The sequence below is a fragment of the Candoia aspera genome, chromosome 1, assembly GCF_035149785.1.
Source record: "Candoia aspera isolate rCanAsp1 chromosome 1, rCanAsp1.hap2, whole genome shotgun sequence".
NCBI lineage: Eukaryota > Metazoa > Chordata > Lepidosauria > Squamata > Boidae > Candoia > Candoia aspera.
In genome coordinates, this window is record NC_086153.1 from 155,623,010 (window position 1) to 155,637,255 (window position 14,246).

The 14,246-nt window shown below is 42.0% G+C and overlaps 1 protein-coding gene across 1 annotated transcript in view; it reads left to right on the top strand.

Annotated features, from left to right (window-relative positions):
* The window catches only part of MACROD2 (mono-ADP ribosylhydrolase 2), a 1,156,239-nt gene that overhangs the window by 29,835 nt on the left and 1,112,158 nt on the right, over nucleotides 1-14,246 (top strand). The window lies entirely within an intron of this gene.

Below are 14,246 nucleotides of genomic sequence, written 5' to 3' on the forward strand. Positions count from 1 at the left end.
TAGCAGCAACAGCGATATAGAAATACAGCTAGTCCTCACTTAATGACCCTAGCTGGGACTGGCAACTCTGTTGCTAAGTGAAACATCATGTGACTGCTTAGCGATGGCACTTCGGGCAATCCCAGTTGCTGCTGATGAGTGAATCCTATATGGTTGTTAGGTGAGGACCCACCCGGATCCAAGCAATTCTTGGAAAAAGATAAGGGACTGCCTCTACTTCAACTCCCCCCATCCACCTAATCCCCCCCCATCTCTGCCCTTTTGGCCACCCAGCTACCTGCTGCTGTCAGCTGCCACTGCTGCATCACACACCACCACTGTACTGGCCAGGGCCTTCTTTTGTACTGCCTTCTATTGTGCTGCTGCAGCCGGAGCCTCCATTCGCGCACTGGCTGGGTTTTTCTCGTGCACTGGCCAGGGCCTCCTTTCATGAAAGAAGGACCTGGCTGGTGCATGAAAGCCAGTGCACAAAAGAAGGCCCCAGCTGTGCTGGTGCAAAAGAAGAACATTTCTAATGTGAACGGAGCCCCTGAGGGGCATGAACAGAAGCCCCAGCTGTACCAGTGCGAAAGAAGGTGATGAGAAAGAATGCCCTGGCTGGTACAGTACAGTGCAGTGCAGTAGGCGTGGTGGGCTGGGTTGGGTGGTAGGGGCAGCTGGCGGTAGGTAGGCGGGTGGCCAAAAGGCGGTCGTAAATGTGGGTAGGCCCGAGCAGGCCTGAAGTTTGTTCAACCAACTTGCGGGGGTGCTGCAACGGCCAGAACATTGAGGACTGATTGTAAGTCCCTTTGTTCAGCGCTGTTGTAACTTTGAACGGTTGCTGAACGAATGGACATTAAACGAGGACGGCCTATATTTTTAAATTTAGTTATACTATTTCCATAAAGCTTATGAGCTACTTAAATTGTAGATTACTCTAAGAAGTATATACTCCACTGTAGTAAACAAGAAAAATTAGAACAATAAATGGTAATAACATAATCCAAAACGTGGAGTAATAATAACTTCACATCCATCCCATTTAAGAATTTCATTTTCAGTAAAAACAGTTACCTATATCAGGGTGGGAATCCACCATTCCATTAGCTTCAGAAGACTATTTCTGAAATAGTCAAGTCTTGGCAGCTTTTCTCAATGTCAGCAAGATGAATGGTTATATGACCTTGGGCAGGGAGCTATTCCAGAAGAGAGGGACAGCAGTGGAGAAGACCCATCCTCATTGTACATGATGATAACACTCCTTCAAAGACGGAACTTACTAGATCATATTGGATGGCCACAGACTTCTGGGAGAAGACAAGTTTCAAAGATACCCAGTTCCTGAGCCATGTAGGGGTTTAAAGGTGACAACAATCCATCAGTTGCAATGGCCAAACAAATAAATAAGCCAGCACCTTGAATTGCACCTAGAAACCAACGGTCAGTTCTTATAATAATGATGTTACCTTGACAGACTGGGAGGTGCCCTTAACTCCTTGAACCGCTAGACTAACCGTAGCTTCTAGGCCCATGTATAGCATGTTGCAGTTACAAAATTGAGAGGTGACCGATGCTTGAGTGATGGTGAGCAAGGCCTCCTAATCCAGAACTGGATAAAACAGGTGCACTAGATGGAATTGTGCAAAGGCCCTCCTAACCACTTTTCCATTTGCTCCTCAAGCAGGACCTGTGAATGCAACTCTGTCTAGAATGATTATTACCTATCCCCAATATATATAAAGTATATGTTCCATCTAATGTTCCTTGTATTTCCTGTTCCTGCATGTCAGAGGTGCAAAGCAGACTTAGTGTAGCTTCTTGGTGGCTTTTCCAGCATCTTCTGGTCATACTTATGAATGAACAAAAGACACTGTTAGAAATCTTTGATCATAGGGGCCTGATTTATGACATACTTTCTGATAAGCATGACTTCATTTGCTCGGCTTGAGTTTGGGCAGATGTAGATTCATAAAGAGAGACTGATTTCCTGGTGACCTTGTTGCAAATCAAATTGGTACAATTCTTTGATCTTGCTTCATATCTGGCTCCTTTTTTCAGCTTAATGCTCTGTCATTTTTGTTAGGTGCACCTATGCCTCTGTTCCTTTTTTCCGTTGTAGTTTTCATTTGCTCTCGTATTAAAGGTTATGGCTTTTCTTTCTGCCTCTATTAAGTGTAATGATTGCGTATCCTAAAACACCATCAGACTCATGAACAGGTTCATAAAGATATCTGATTTATTAAAGAATAGTATGCAGGATCACAAAGAAAGCTGAGAATGGGAAAAGCGTGCCAAATGCAAACTAAAAACCCCTCGGTACAAACGAGATCCCTCCCCCCATAGAATCTTCCCAGGCTCACAATCCCAGGTGCTCCTAACGGCTTCTGATGGTCCGCGGGAAAAGTCCTTGAGCAGAGCACATAACCCAAACACATTCCATTGAAATGAACATAGATACAGAGCTCAGTACAAGGTTTCACAGCAGCTCCCTCCCAACAGAAACACGCGTCAGCACCATGGCATGTGAAACGTTACGATGTACAGTGCACATTGAAACAGTGAACTTGACTTACCGCCCCCCCAAAAGAAAGAAAAGTCTAAGCAGAAGGCTTCAAAGGGTAAGCTAAGTGGAAACGGTTAACTAAAGCAGGAGCATTAACGTGGCGAGCAGGCACCCATTCAGGATGAGGAAAGTGTTTCCAGCGGATCAGGTACTGGAGGGTGCCTCGAAGCTTGCGGGAATCAACGACCTCCTTGACTTCAAAGTGTTGTTGCCTGTCAATCATGATCGGAGCAGGAGGAGGAGGTTGGGGATGCCAGTGGGAAGATTGGTGGACAGGCTTGAGCAGGCTGCAATGGAAAACAGGGTGCAAGCGTTTCAAATTGTGAGGCAAGTCCAACTTAACAGTAACCGGATTGATAAGACCAACAATAGGGAAAGGACCAAATGAATTTGGGAGCAAGCTTTTTCGAGGGCTGTGGGGACTTTATGAATTTGGTAGAAAGATAAACCTGATCCCCAATTTTGAAATCATGTTGCACAGAACGGCGTTTATCAGCTTGGAACTTGTAAGCAGCCTGGGCGTCAGCCAAAGCTTGCTGAATCACTGGCCAGGAGTCAGCCAGCTGAACAGCCCAGTCAGAGGCAGAACAAGATTGGGGAGGGGTTTGTGGCAGCTCAGGGATGGGAACAAAGTCGTGCCCAGAAACCACACGAAAAGGGGTCTGCCCAGTGCTTTGATGGACAGCGTTGTTGTAAGCCACTTCAGCAAAGGGCAACAAGTCAACCCAATTGTCCTGATGGTAATTTATGTATGCTCTAAGGAATTGTTCAAGGGTAGAATTCAAAACCTCCGTAGATCGGTCAGTCTCAGGATGTGACGATGTGGACAACGCCTGTTTGGTGCCAATCAATTTCAAAAATGATTTCCAAAACTGGCAAGTAAACTGTGTCCCGCGGTCACTGACCAAACAGGAGGGGCTACCGTGGAGACGGTAGATGTGGATTAGAAAGAGGCAGGCCAATTGTGGGGCCGACGGGATGGACACACATGGAATGAAATGGGCTTGTTTGGAAAAAAAATCCTTTACAACCCAAATGACAGTTTTCTTCTGACTGGGAGGCAGGTCTACAATAAAATCCATAGAAATCTCCTCCCAGGGACGGGATGGGCTGGCCACTGGCTTCAGAAGCCCCTGTGGTTTACCCCCTTTCCGTTTTGACATGGCACAAACAGGACAGGAAGCAACATAGTCTTTCACGTCACGCCTTAAGGTCGGCTACCAAAATTGACAGCGAACCAGATGCAAGGTTTTGACAAAACCAAAGTGTCCAGCAAGTTTGTCATCATGGGAACGCTGCAAAACATCAGCCCTCAAAGTTTCAGGCACATAAAGGTGGTGCTCCACCCACACCAGACCGTTTTCAAAAGAAACATTGTCTCTATTAGCTAGCAACCAAGTGTCAGATTTTAGTGCCTGGAGAAAGTCTTTTTGTAACTGACAAGGAACTTGCATTTTCTGCCTCCCAGACGGTGCTGGGGGCTGGGTTGCCTGCGCACAGGTCTGGCTCCGGGTGACAGCAACCAAGCCCAGTTGTGGTTCAGTGAGAACAGTCTCAACTATATCTGTCACTTGGTCAGAGTCCTGAGGCAAACGTGACAAAGCATCGGCTAGAAAGTTTTTCTTTCCCGGAATAAATTTTAACTGGAAATCAAAGCGACTGAAAAATTGAGCCCAGCGAATTTGTTTAGGACTGAGATGCCGGGGGGTGCGGAGGGCTTCCAAATTCCTGTGATCGGTCCAAACCTCGAAAGGGCATTTAGCACCTTCCAGGAGGTGACGCCAGGCTTCCAAAGCAGCTTTTACAGCAAAAGCCTCTCTTTCCCAATCATGCCACCGGCGCTCCATTTCAGAAAACTTTCTGGACAGATAAGCGCAGGGCTTTAAGTGATTTTCAGAATCTTTCTGTAACAATATAGCCCCAATTGAGAAGTCAGAAGCATCCACCTGGACAACAAAGGGGCGGTCAGGATCGGGGTGCTGTAAAATAGGCTCTTTTCTTTGTGCCTCTATTATGTCTATTTTATCTTGGGGTATTTTGGTTTTGTTTGAGGGATCTCTAAAAGTTTTTGTTTTCTTTGTCCTTGGTGGCTGGCAACCCACACTTGTTGGTTAAAGTACCCAGTTCTCATGATCAGTGCCTACTTGTTTTTGTGGTGAAGGCTCATGTTTTGCTTGTGCCTTCTGTCTGCTAGGTTTCAGCTTTTATTTCTACACGGATCATAAAAATGTGAAAGCCAGACAACATTTTATCCAGCTTAAGATAATGTTTATATTTTATTTAGTATCCCCTTTCATTCTTTAATAATGCTTTCTGCTAACTTGCATGCTTAGAATATGCCACTGTCTCTGGGTTTCCTCTTTCTTGTAAGATGGTGGAAAGTAGAACTTTTATTTTCTTTGGTCAACAGGTTCTTTTCATTTGCATCTTTGTGTGTGTTTGGGTAAATAATAATCATGGCTGTTACTGTTTTTAAATTGAGCACCAGCATGATTATGGAGGGGAGGAGGTTGCAGTCCTGTGAGAGTCTTCAGAGTTTGTTTTCCTGGTCTGGTACATCAGTATTGAGCAAATCTGTTGAATATAGCATTTAAACTAATTCCTAATTCCTAGCCAGGATCACAGCTGATGGGCTATTAGCAGGAAAAAACTGCTTCAGTTAATTGCTGCAGCATGCCCACTGGGATAGCCAGTAAAGTGAAGAAGGTTGCCAAACATCCTTCCAGATCCACTTGTCAAAGATGCAAAGCAGCCATAGCTGCTCAGGCTCAGTGGGGCTACTTCATGGCTCTTTCGATGCTGCTCAGAAGAAAAAGCTATGCGGGCCTAACCCAATACTGATGTTTGTGATTTTCATCTTCTACCCTGACACTTCACCAAAATTTTACCAATAGATGAAAATAATATTAGTTCATTCCATTTGATTTCACATCTAATAAAAGACACCATCCCTTTAACAGGCATTTCTTTCTCTTTTAGTTCCCAATTGTTTTGTAGTCTTTTCCACAATGAAGTGTACTGATTTAGATACTCCTACAATTAGGCCAGGAGTGTAGGTCACCAGTAAACCATATTTTACATGTGCCTTGAGGCAGTTTCCATCTTCCACTTTATGTGGGCTCCTCTATTATCTGAAAAGCTAATCCTGAAGGTTTTGGAACTCTTTGGGCTTTAGTGCAGAGGATTTGTCTGGACTACAAGGAACTGATATTCTTGCATGTTAACTGCCTTCTATGCATTCATAGGGCAAAAACATCAGGCAAATAATTGCTGTACTTGAAGTATCTCTGCTCTGTGCTCCAGGGGCTGTTTCTGAGGATCAAATATGGTATACAACTGAAAGTATATAAATTCCATTCTTGAATCAATATGTTTTCTTTGGACTGTTCTGCATTAATCGAAGGTGATGCTTAAAAACAAAGCAATTTTTTCTGCTTCTTGCTTTATTGTGCTGGGATTTCTAAATTTTGAGTCTTCAGGGTGGAGTTCTGTAATTTGAGTTCTGCTTCCTTATTGGCCTCTGAGTTGGTAACAGTGCACTGAGGTAATGAAGATAAATCACTCTTGTTGAATAGCAGTGTATGAAAGAAAGAAGACTTCATGGCTAGTAAATCACTCAAGAATTATATGACTTCTAATTTGCTCTTCTGGTAGTGATTGCATTATGTTTAAAAAAATGTAGGATAGCTACGCAGAATTTTAAGAATGTTTCTTGAAACACATCTAGTATATAGCAAATACTGTATTTCCATTGACAGAACAATAAAAACATGCATGAATGTTTAAGAAAGTAAGTAAAGTCATACTAGTTGACACCAAAGCTTACCTAACCCACATGTTGTTGCCATTGCCACTGGAGGCAAAGGGGAAACTCACAAGCAGAATAGAAACAGACTTCTAATCCCACATGCCCAGCAGTTGATATTGGGAGATGTCAAAAAAGGTGAAGTCTCCTTTGAATTGAACTCAACACATGGTGATTATATAATATACCCATGTGATTTACTCAGTAAAGAAATAATAATAATAATAATAATAATAATAATAATAATAATAATAATATAATACTGTCAACAGGGGAAAGTTTTTCCCAAGTGAAAACTGAAGGAATCAAGATGCCCTTTGGAAATAACATCAAGAGTCTGGATGAAGAAGATCACGACAAATACTTGGGCATCCTTCAGGCTGACAGCATCAAGCACACTGAAGTCAAGAAGAAGGTTAGTAGCGAATACATCAAAGACTGAAGAAGAACTTAAAGTCCAAACTCAGTGGCGGAAATACCATCAAGGTGATTAACAACCTGGGCAATTCCAGTCGTTAGATATACAGCTGGAATAGTGGACTGGACTCAAGCTGAACTAGAAGCCCTGGATAGGGTGATCAGAAAAATAATGACAGTGAATCATGCCCTTCATCCACATGGTGACATTGACAGACTCTATTTACCAAGGAGCATAGGTGGGCATGGAATGTTGCAAGTACACCAGAGAGTTGAAGAAGAAAAAGGGCATTGGAAGAATATCTGAAGGACAGTGAAGAGGATACACTGAAGCTAGTACCCCACAAAGGTTTACTGAATACCAAAGAGACCAGACTGGCCTATAAGAAAGACCAAATGAAGAATAGAAAAGAGACATGGCAAGGCAAAGTATTACATGGCCAGTCCATAAAAAACTAGCAGGCAAAGCAGATGATAACAAGACCTGGCAATGGCTAAGAGCAGGAAAGTTGAAGAGACAGAGGGGCTAATTCTGACTGCAGAAGACAAAGCCTTAAGAACAAATGCATACAAAACCAGAATTGACAAGACAGCAACAGACAGCAAATGCCATCTCTGCAAAGAAGCTGAAGAAACAGTAGACTACCTAGTTAGCTGCTGCACACAGACTGATTACAAACAACGGCATGACAAAGTAGCAACAATGGTGCATTGGAATATCTGCAAGAAGTACCACTTGCCTGCAAGCAAGAACTGGTGGGACCACAAAACAAAATAATAGAAAATGAAAAAGCTAAAGTACTCTGGCACTTAGAATTCAAACAGACATCTGCCACACAAAACCCCAGACTTAATAATTGTTGATAAGAAAAACAAAAAAGTCTGGATAGTGGACATTGTAGTACCTGGAGACAGCAGAATAGAAGAGAAAGAACTGGAGAAAATCATAAAATACAAAGACCTGCAAATAGAAGTAGAATGACTGTGGCAAAAGAAAACAAAGATAGTGCCAATTGTAGGCGCCTTGGTGCAATTCCAAAACATCTAGAGCACCACTTGAACACCATTGGCATTGACAAAATCACCAGCAATGCAGCAATGGCCACTAAACTTCAGTTTAAAAGGATTGTATATATTCATGGATATTCATGGAGTATCAAGTATGTATTGCAAAAGGCAGCTTTACTTGGAACAGCTTACATCCTGTGACGATACCTTTAATATTATTAAACAACATCTGCCTATCCCATGTCCTTGGGAAAGACTCGATAGGTGGACAAAAATGCAAAATCCAGCGAAAACATCTGGCTGACTGTGTGACCAACCATAATAATAATAATCATCATCATCATCATCTTGCATGCTGTCCAACTTTCAATGACTCTGGGTGGCTCACAACAATCAAATTACAGTGAAATCAGTAAAACGTAACAGATAAATATGACAAGCATGATGAAGCAAGGAGTGTCATTCTTCCTTGCCAAAGGCCTGAGTGAAGAGCCAGGTCTTCATAGTTCTTCTAAACAACAGCAGTGTTGTTTAGAATGATCTGTTATTGCCTTCTTCTGGGATGTTCTTTTAATTTCTCAGTCTAGCCTATTCTCCTGGTATTTCCTGGCGGTGGCATTCAAGTATTAGTAAGGATGTTCCAAAACGATCTGTTCCAGAGCTGAATGTTCTGGGTAACTCAAACATCGTATTCTTCCTCCAGACATGCTGATTGGTCCTTTTTTGGACTTGGAAGAGCACCTAGAACACTAGAAAGCACTTCTTCTGAAAGTTTCAATGATAGAAAATGGCTGGAACACTGCCCAGAATGACCAGGTTGGCATGGTCTAGAAAAAGGAAAACAGTTTTTCTGGCATGATTCACCGTGTTTCACTTCTGGAGTAAAGTAAATTTATGTAGCTGCTAACCAGATCCAACTGTGCCTAGCTTTTTCTAGATCAGCTAAAGCTGGTTAGGTGCTGCCACCTGTTGTTAGACTACTTCAGTTATTGGAAGTAATACATACTTGATACTCCATGAATATCCATAAATATATACAATCCTTTTAAACTGAAGTTTAGTGGCCATTGCTGCATCTTATAATAGTCAATTGCCCTGCTTACATTATGTTAAGAAGTATCTCTCTTGAATATTTCACAACTCTGTTCCAGTGTAAGATCTCAGGTTCTACTTATTTCAGAGAGAGCCTTTTTCTACCAAGTTTTTTTCCATAGCTTGAATAATTTAGTATATTTCTACGAAAAAGTCTTCACTTTTTTTTTCTTCTTAAGCTCTTTCTTCTAAAGGGACTTGCTTCAGCCTTTTGATAATCTCGGTTGCTCTCTTCTGCATCATGTGAAAAATATTGCATCATGTGAAAAATATTTCAGTAGATATTTTTAAATGAACTTAGATAAAAGAGCAGAAGTAGGATAACATCCCATTAAAAATATAAAGTGTTTAAAATTACACAGAGCAGAAAGTTTTATTGTTTGACCTTTCCCCTGGTTTCTGTTGACCTTCAGGGAGTTTCTGTTTTACTGCATCTTAATTTTATGAAATATCACTTCCCTGACAAGCCAAAAATTAAACTTCAGGGGAGAAACAGGGTGTTTGTATGTTGAGTTGTGAACTGAATATATTAGCTTTGAATTATGTTTAAATGAATGTGTTAGTATGGTCTGTTTACTAACTAAGTTACACCTCCCCATATGAGCAGCTTGTTAATGCATAATCAGTCACTAAAGTTGCCATGAATCTGCAGTGTAATGAACAGGTGAGGGGAAAGAGGAATTTAAATCTGAAATTGATCTGACAGCCTATCACTGATTACTAATCCATTTCATATGACAACATAATTTATCATATAGTTAAAATTGTCTACTTGTAGTTTTCCAGAAGGAAATTAATTCAGAAGCACGCCCAATAATATTAGGCTGAACCAATCTATTTAAATATTGCAGCAGTGCTGAAAAATGAAAGCCTGTATTGGATGCATTTGAAAAGTCATAATTCTTGATTTTAAATCAGCATCAACAGAGAAACCAACTGTGTGGCCTTAAATTTTTGTTCTTCAACACATTACTTCACATATGATGAATAACACATTTCTACTGAAAAACAATGGAGGTTTTCTTGAGTGTTCTGTGTTGGAACAGAATAAGTACTGAGGTCTTGATAGATTTATTCATTTGTATGCTCCACTTCCGTCATGAACAGGTATTATCGCATTCAGCTACCAATAATAGGCTCTTGGTAGCCAATCTGACTAAAAGCAAGATTTCTATAGAGTCTTCTTTATAAAAAAGTATTGAAAAATAGATGTGTACTTATACATATATGGCATGATTTCTATGTTTTGCCATAGACAGATATTTATGTATGTGGCTTCTATCCTGTCTACAATAAAGCAACTAATCTAGCCTTGTCATTTCTGTCAGACAGAGTCAAGATTTAATCTGATCTTGGCATGAAGGAAAAAGCTCTGCAGTGCATTAGGCAGGTAATATTTAACAGATAATTTGTTGTGGAAGGTTCCCTGTTTATATGCCGCCAGTGTCAATGTCCTAATTGTCCTGCTCTACCTGAACGCTCTGTGAAATAGCTACTGCTGTATTGCTCCTCTACCTCTTGGTAACATCACGGCCAGGAGGGCTGTGCTTGAGAAGCTACACTGGTATAAATCACTCTGTTTTCGCTTTCCAGGAAGAAGAAGATTTTTTGAGAAGGATCATGGCAGCCAGCGAATCACTAGAAAAGCGGAGCTTGAGTCAAAAATAAAGCCAGTATATGCAAGCCCTGCTTTCCAGGGGTATCATCCTGGTTTCCAAATAAAGTGCTGCATTTATGATACAGCAAGGTACTCAGAGCAAGGTACTCAGAGTAGCACTGATAGGAATCGGGACTGAATGATATCTAAGGATTTTAAGTCACTGTATTCATGTACCTGACAGCTATATAACATCTGGGAAGTAGACTTAGATTTAAACTGTTTTATGGCCACAGGCTGGTTCTTGCCGCCTCTAGTATAAAAACCCCCCAGTACTGCCATAGTGCTATTAGCACTTTTTGTTTGTTGTTTATTCGTTTAGTCGCTTCCGACTCTTCGTGACTTCATGGACCAGCCCACGCCAGAGCTTCCTGTCGGTCGTCAACACCCCCAGCTCCCTCAGGGACGATTCCGTCACCTCTAGAATATCATCCATCCACCTTGCCCTTGGTCGGCCCCTCTTCCTTTTGCCTTCCACTCTCCCTAGCATCAGCATCTTCTCCAGGGTGTCCTGTCTTCTCATTATGTGGCCAAAGTATTTCAGTTTGGCCTTTAATATCATTCCCTCAAGTGAGCAGTCTGGCTTTATTTCCTGGAGGATGGACTGGTTTGATCTTCTTGCAGTCCAAGGCACTCTCAGAATTTTCCTCCAACACCACAGTTCAAAAGCATCGATCTTCCTTCGCTCAGCCTTCCTTATGGTCCAGCTCTCGCAGCCATATGTTACTACGGGGAACACCATTGCTTGAACTATGCGGACCTTTGTTGTCAGTGTGATGTCTCTGCTCTTAACTATTTTATCGAGATTTGTCATTGCTCTTCTTCCAAGGATTAAGCGTCTTCTGATTTCCTGACTGCAGTCAGCATCTGCAGTAATCTTCGCACCTAGGAATACAAAGTCTTTCACTGCTTCTACATTTTCTCCCTCTATTTGCCAGTTATCAATCAAGCTGGTTGCCATAATCTTGGTTTTTTTGAGGTTTAGCTGCAAACCAGCTTTTGCACTTTCTTCTTTCACCTTCATCATAAGGCTCCTCAGTTCCTCTTCGCTTTCAGCCATCAAAGTGGTATCATCTGCATATCTGAGATTGTTAATGTTTCTTCCAGAGATTTTAACTCCAGCCTTGGATTCCTCAAGCCCAGCTTGTCGCATGATGTGTTCTGCGTACAAGTTGAATAGGTAGGGTGAGAGGATACAGCCCTGCCGTACTCCTTTCCCAATCTTAAACCAGTCTGTTGTTCCGTGGTCTGTTCTTACTGTTGCTACTTGGTTGTTATACAGATTCTTCAGGAGGCATACAAGATGACTTGGTATCCCCATACCACTAAGAACTTGCCACAATTTGTTATGGTCCACACAGTCAAAGGCTTTAGAATAGTCAATAAAACAGAAATAGATGTTTTTCTGAAACTCCCTGGCTTTTTCCATTATCCAGCGGATATTGGCAATTTGGTCTCTAGTTCCTCTGCCTTTTCTAAACCCAGCTTGTACATCTGGCAATTCTCGCTCCATGAACTGCTGAAGTCTACCTTGCAGGATCTTGAGCATTACCTTACTGGCATGTGAAATGAGTGCCACTGTTCGATAGTTTGAACATTCTTTAGTGTTTCCCTTTTTTGGTATGGGGATATAAGTTGATTTTTTCCAGTCTGATGGCCATTCTTGTGTTTTCCAAATTTGCTGGCATATAGCATGCATTACCTTGACAGCATCATCTTGCAAGATTTTGAACAGTTCAGCTGGGATGCCGTCGTCTCCTGTTGCCTTGTTATTAGCAATGCTTCTTAAGGCCCATTCAACCTCACTCTTCAGGATGTCTGGCTCTAGCTCACTGACCACACCGTCAAAGCTATCCCCGATATTGTTATCCTTCCTATACAGGTCTTCTGTATATTCTTGCCACCTTTTCTTGATCTCTTCTTCTTCTGTTAGGTCCTTGCCATCTTTGTTTTTGATCATACCCATTTTAGCCTGGAATTTACCTCCGATGTTTCTGATTTTCTGGAAGAGGTCTCTTGTCCTTCCTATTCTATTGTCTTCTTCCACTTCCGCGCATTGCTTGTTTAAAAATAATTCCTTATCTCTTCTGGCTAACCTCTGGAATTTTGCATTTAATTGGGCATATCTCCCCCTATCACTGTTGCCTTTTGCTTTCCTTCTTTCTTGGGCTACTTCTAGTGTCTCAGCAGACAGCCATTTTGCCTTCTTGGTTTTCTCTTTCTTTGGGATGTATTTTGTTGCTGCCTCCTGAACAATGCTGCCAACTTCTGTCCAGAGTTCTTCCGGGACCCTATCTACTAAGTCCAGTCCCTTAAATCTATTCTTCACCTCCACTGCATATTCCTTAGGAATATTAGTGAGCTCATATCTAGCTGATCTGTGGGTCTTCCCTAATCTCTTTAGTCTGATCCTAAATTGTGCAAGAAGAAGTTCGTGATCTGAACTACAGTCAGCTCCAGGCCTTGTTTTTACCGACTGTACAGATGTCCGCCACCTTTGGCTGCAAAGGATGTAATCAATCTGATTTCGGTGTTGTCCATCTGGTGAAGTCCATGTATAAAGCCGTCTCTTAGGTTGTTGGAAGAGAGTGTTTGTTATGCAGAGTGAATTGTCTTGGCAAAATTCTATCAGCCTATGTCCTGCTTCATTTTGTTCTCCCAGGCCATACTTGCCTGTAATTCCAGGTGTCATTTGACTGCCCACCTTAGCATTCCAGTCTCCTGTGATGAAAATAACATCTCTTTTAGGCGTGTTGTCCAGTAGGTGCTGCAGATCCTCATAGAACTGCTCTACTTCATCTTCTTCAGCATTTGTGGTTGGGGCGTATATTTGGATCACTGTGATGTTAGATGGCTTGCCCTGAATTCGAATTGAGATCATTCTGTCGTTTTTTGGATTGTATCCAAGCACTGCTTTAGCCACTTTACTATTAATTATGAAGGCTACTCCATTTCCTCTGTGGTCCTCTTGTCCACAGTAGTAGATCTGGTGGTCATTTGATGTGAAGTGGCCCATTCCAGTCCATTTCAGTTCACTGATGCCCAAAATGTCTATCTTTAATCTTGACATCTCACCAATAACCACATCCAATTTGCCCTGGCTCATAGATCTTACATTCCAGGTTCCAATGGTGTGTTGATCCTTAGAACATCGGATTCGCCGTTCACCACCAGCACCATCGGCCGCTAGCCGTCCTTTCGGCTTTGAGCTAGCTGCGTCATCACGTCTGGGGCTAGTTGAGCTCATCCTCTGTTCCTCCCCAGTAGCATTTTGACCATCTTCCGACCTGGGGGTCTCACCTTCCGATGGTATACCGACATATCTCTGGTTGTACTGATCCATTTAGTTTTCACGGCAAGAATACTGGGGTGGGTTGCCATTACCTTCCCCAGGGATCGCATTTAGTCTGACCTCTCTGTCATGACCTTCCCGTCTTGGGTGGCCCTTCACGGTTTAGCTCATGGCATCATTGAGGTGCTCAAGCTCCAGCACCAAGACAAGGTAACGATCCTTTGCTGAAGTATTAGCACTTAGGCTCATCAAAAATAGATTTAATTTTTTGCACTAGACTCTTGATGATTGGAATACTATACTAAGATATTTGAAGAATGAGCCCTGGTCTATGAGATTATTATGTTCCTTTGGTGTGTAACAGGTGTTGTAGCATATCAATTCCTTCAAGAAGACTATAATTTTGGTTTTAGAATAGTTTATTGTGAGCCTT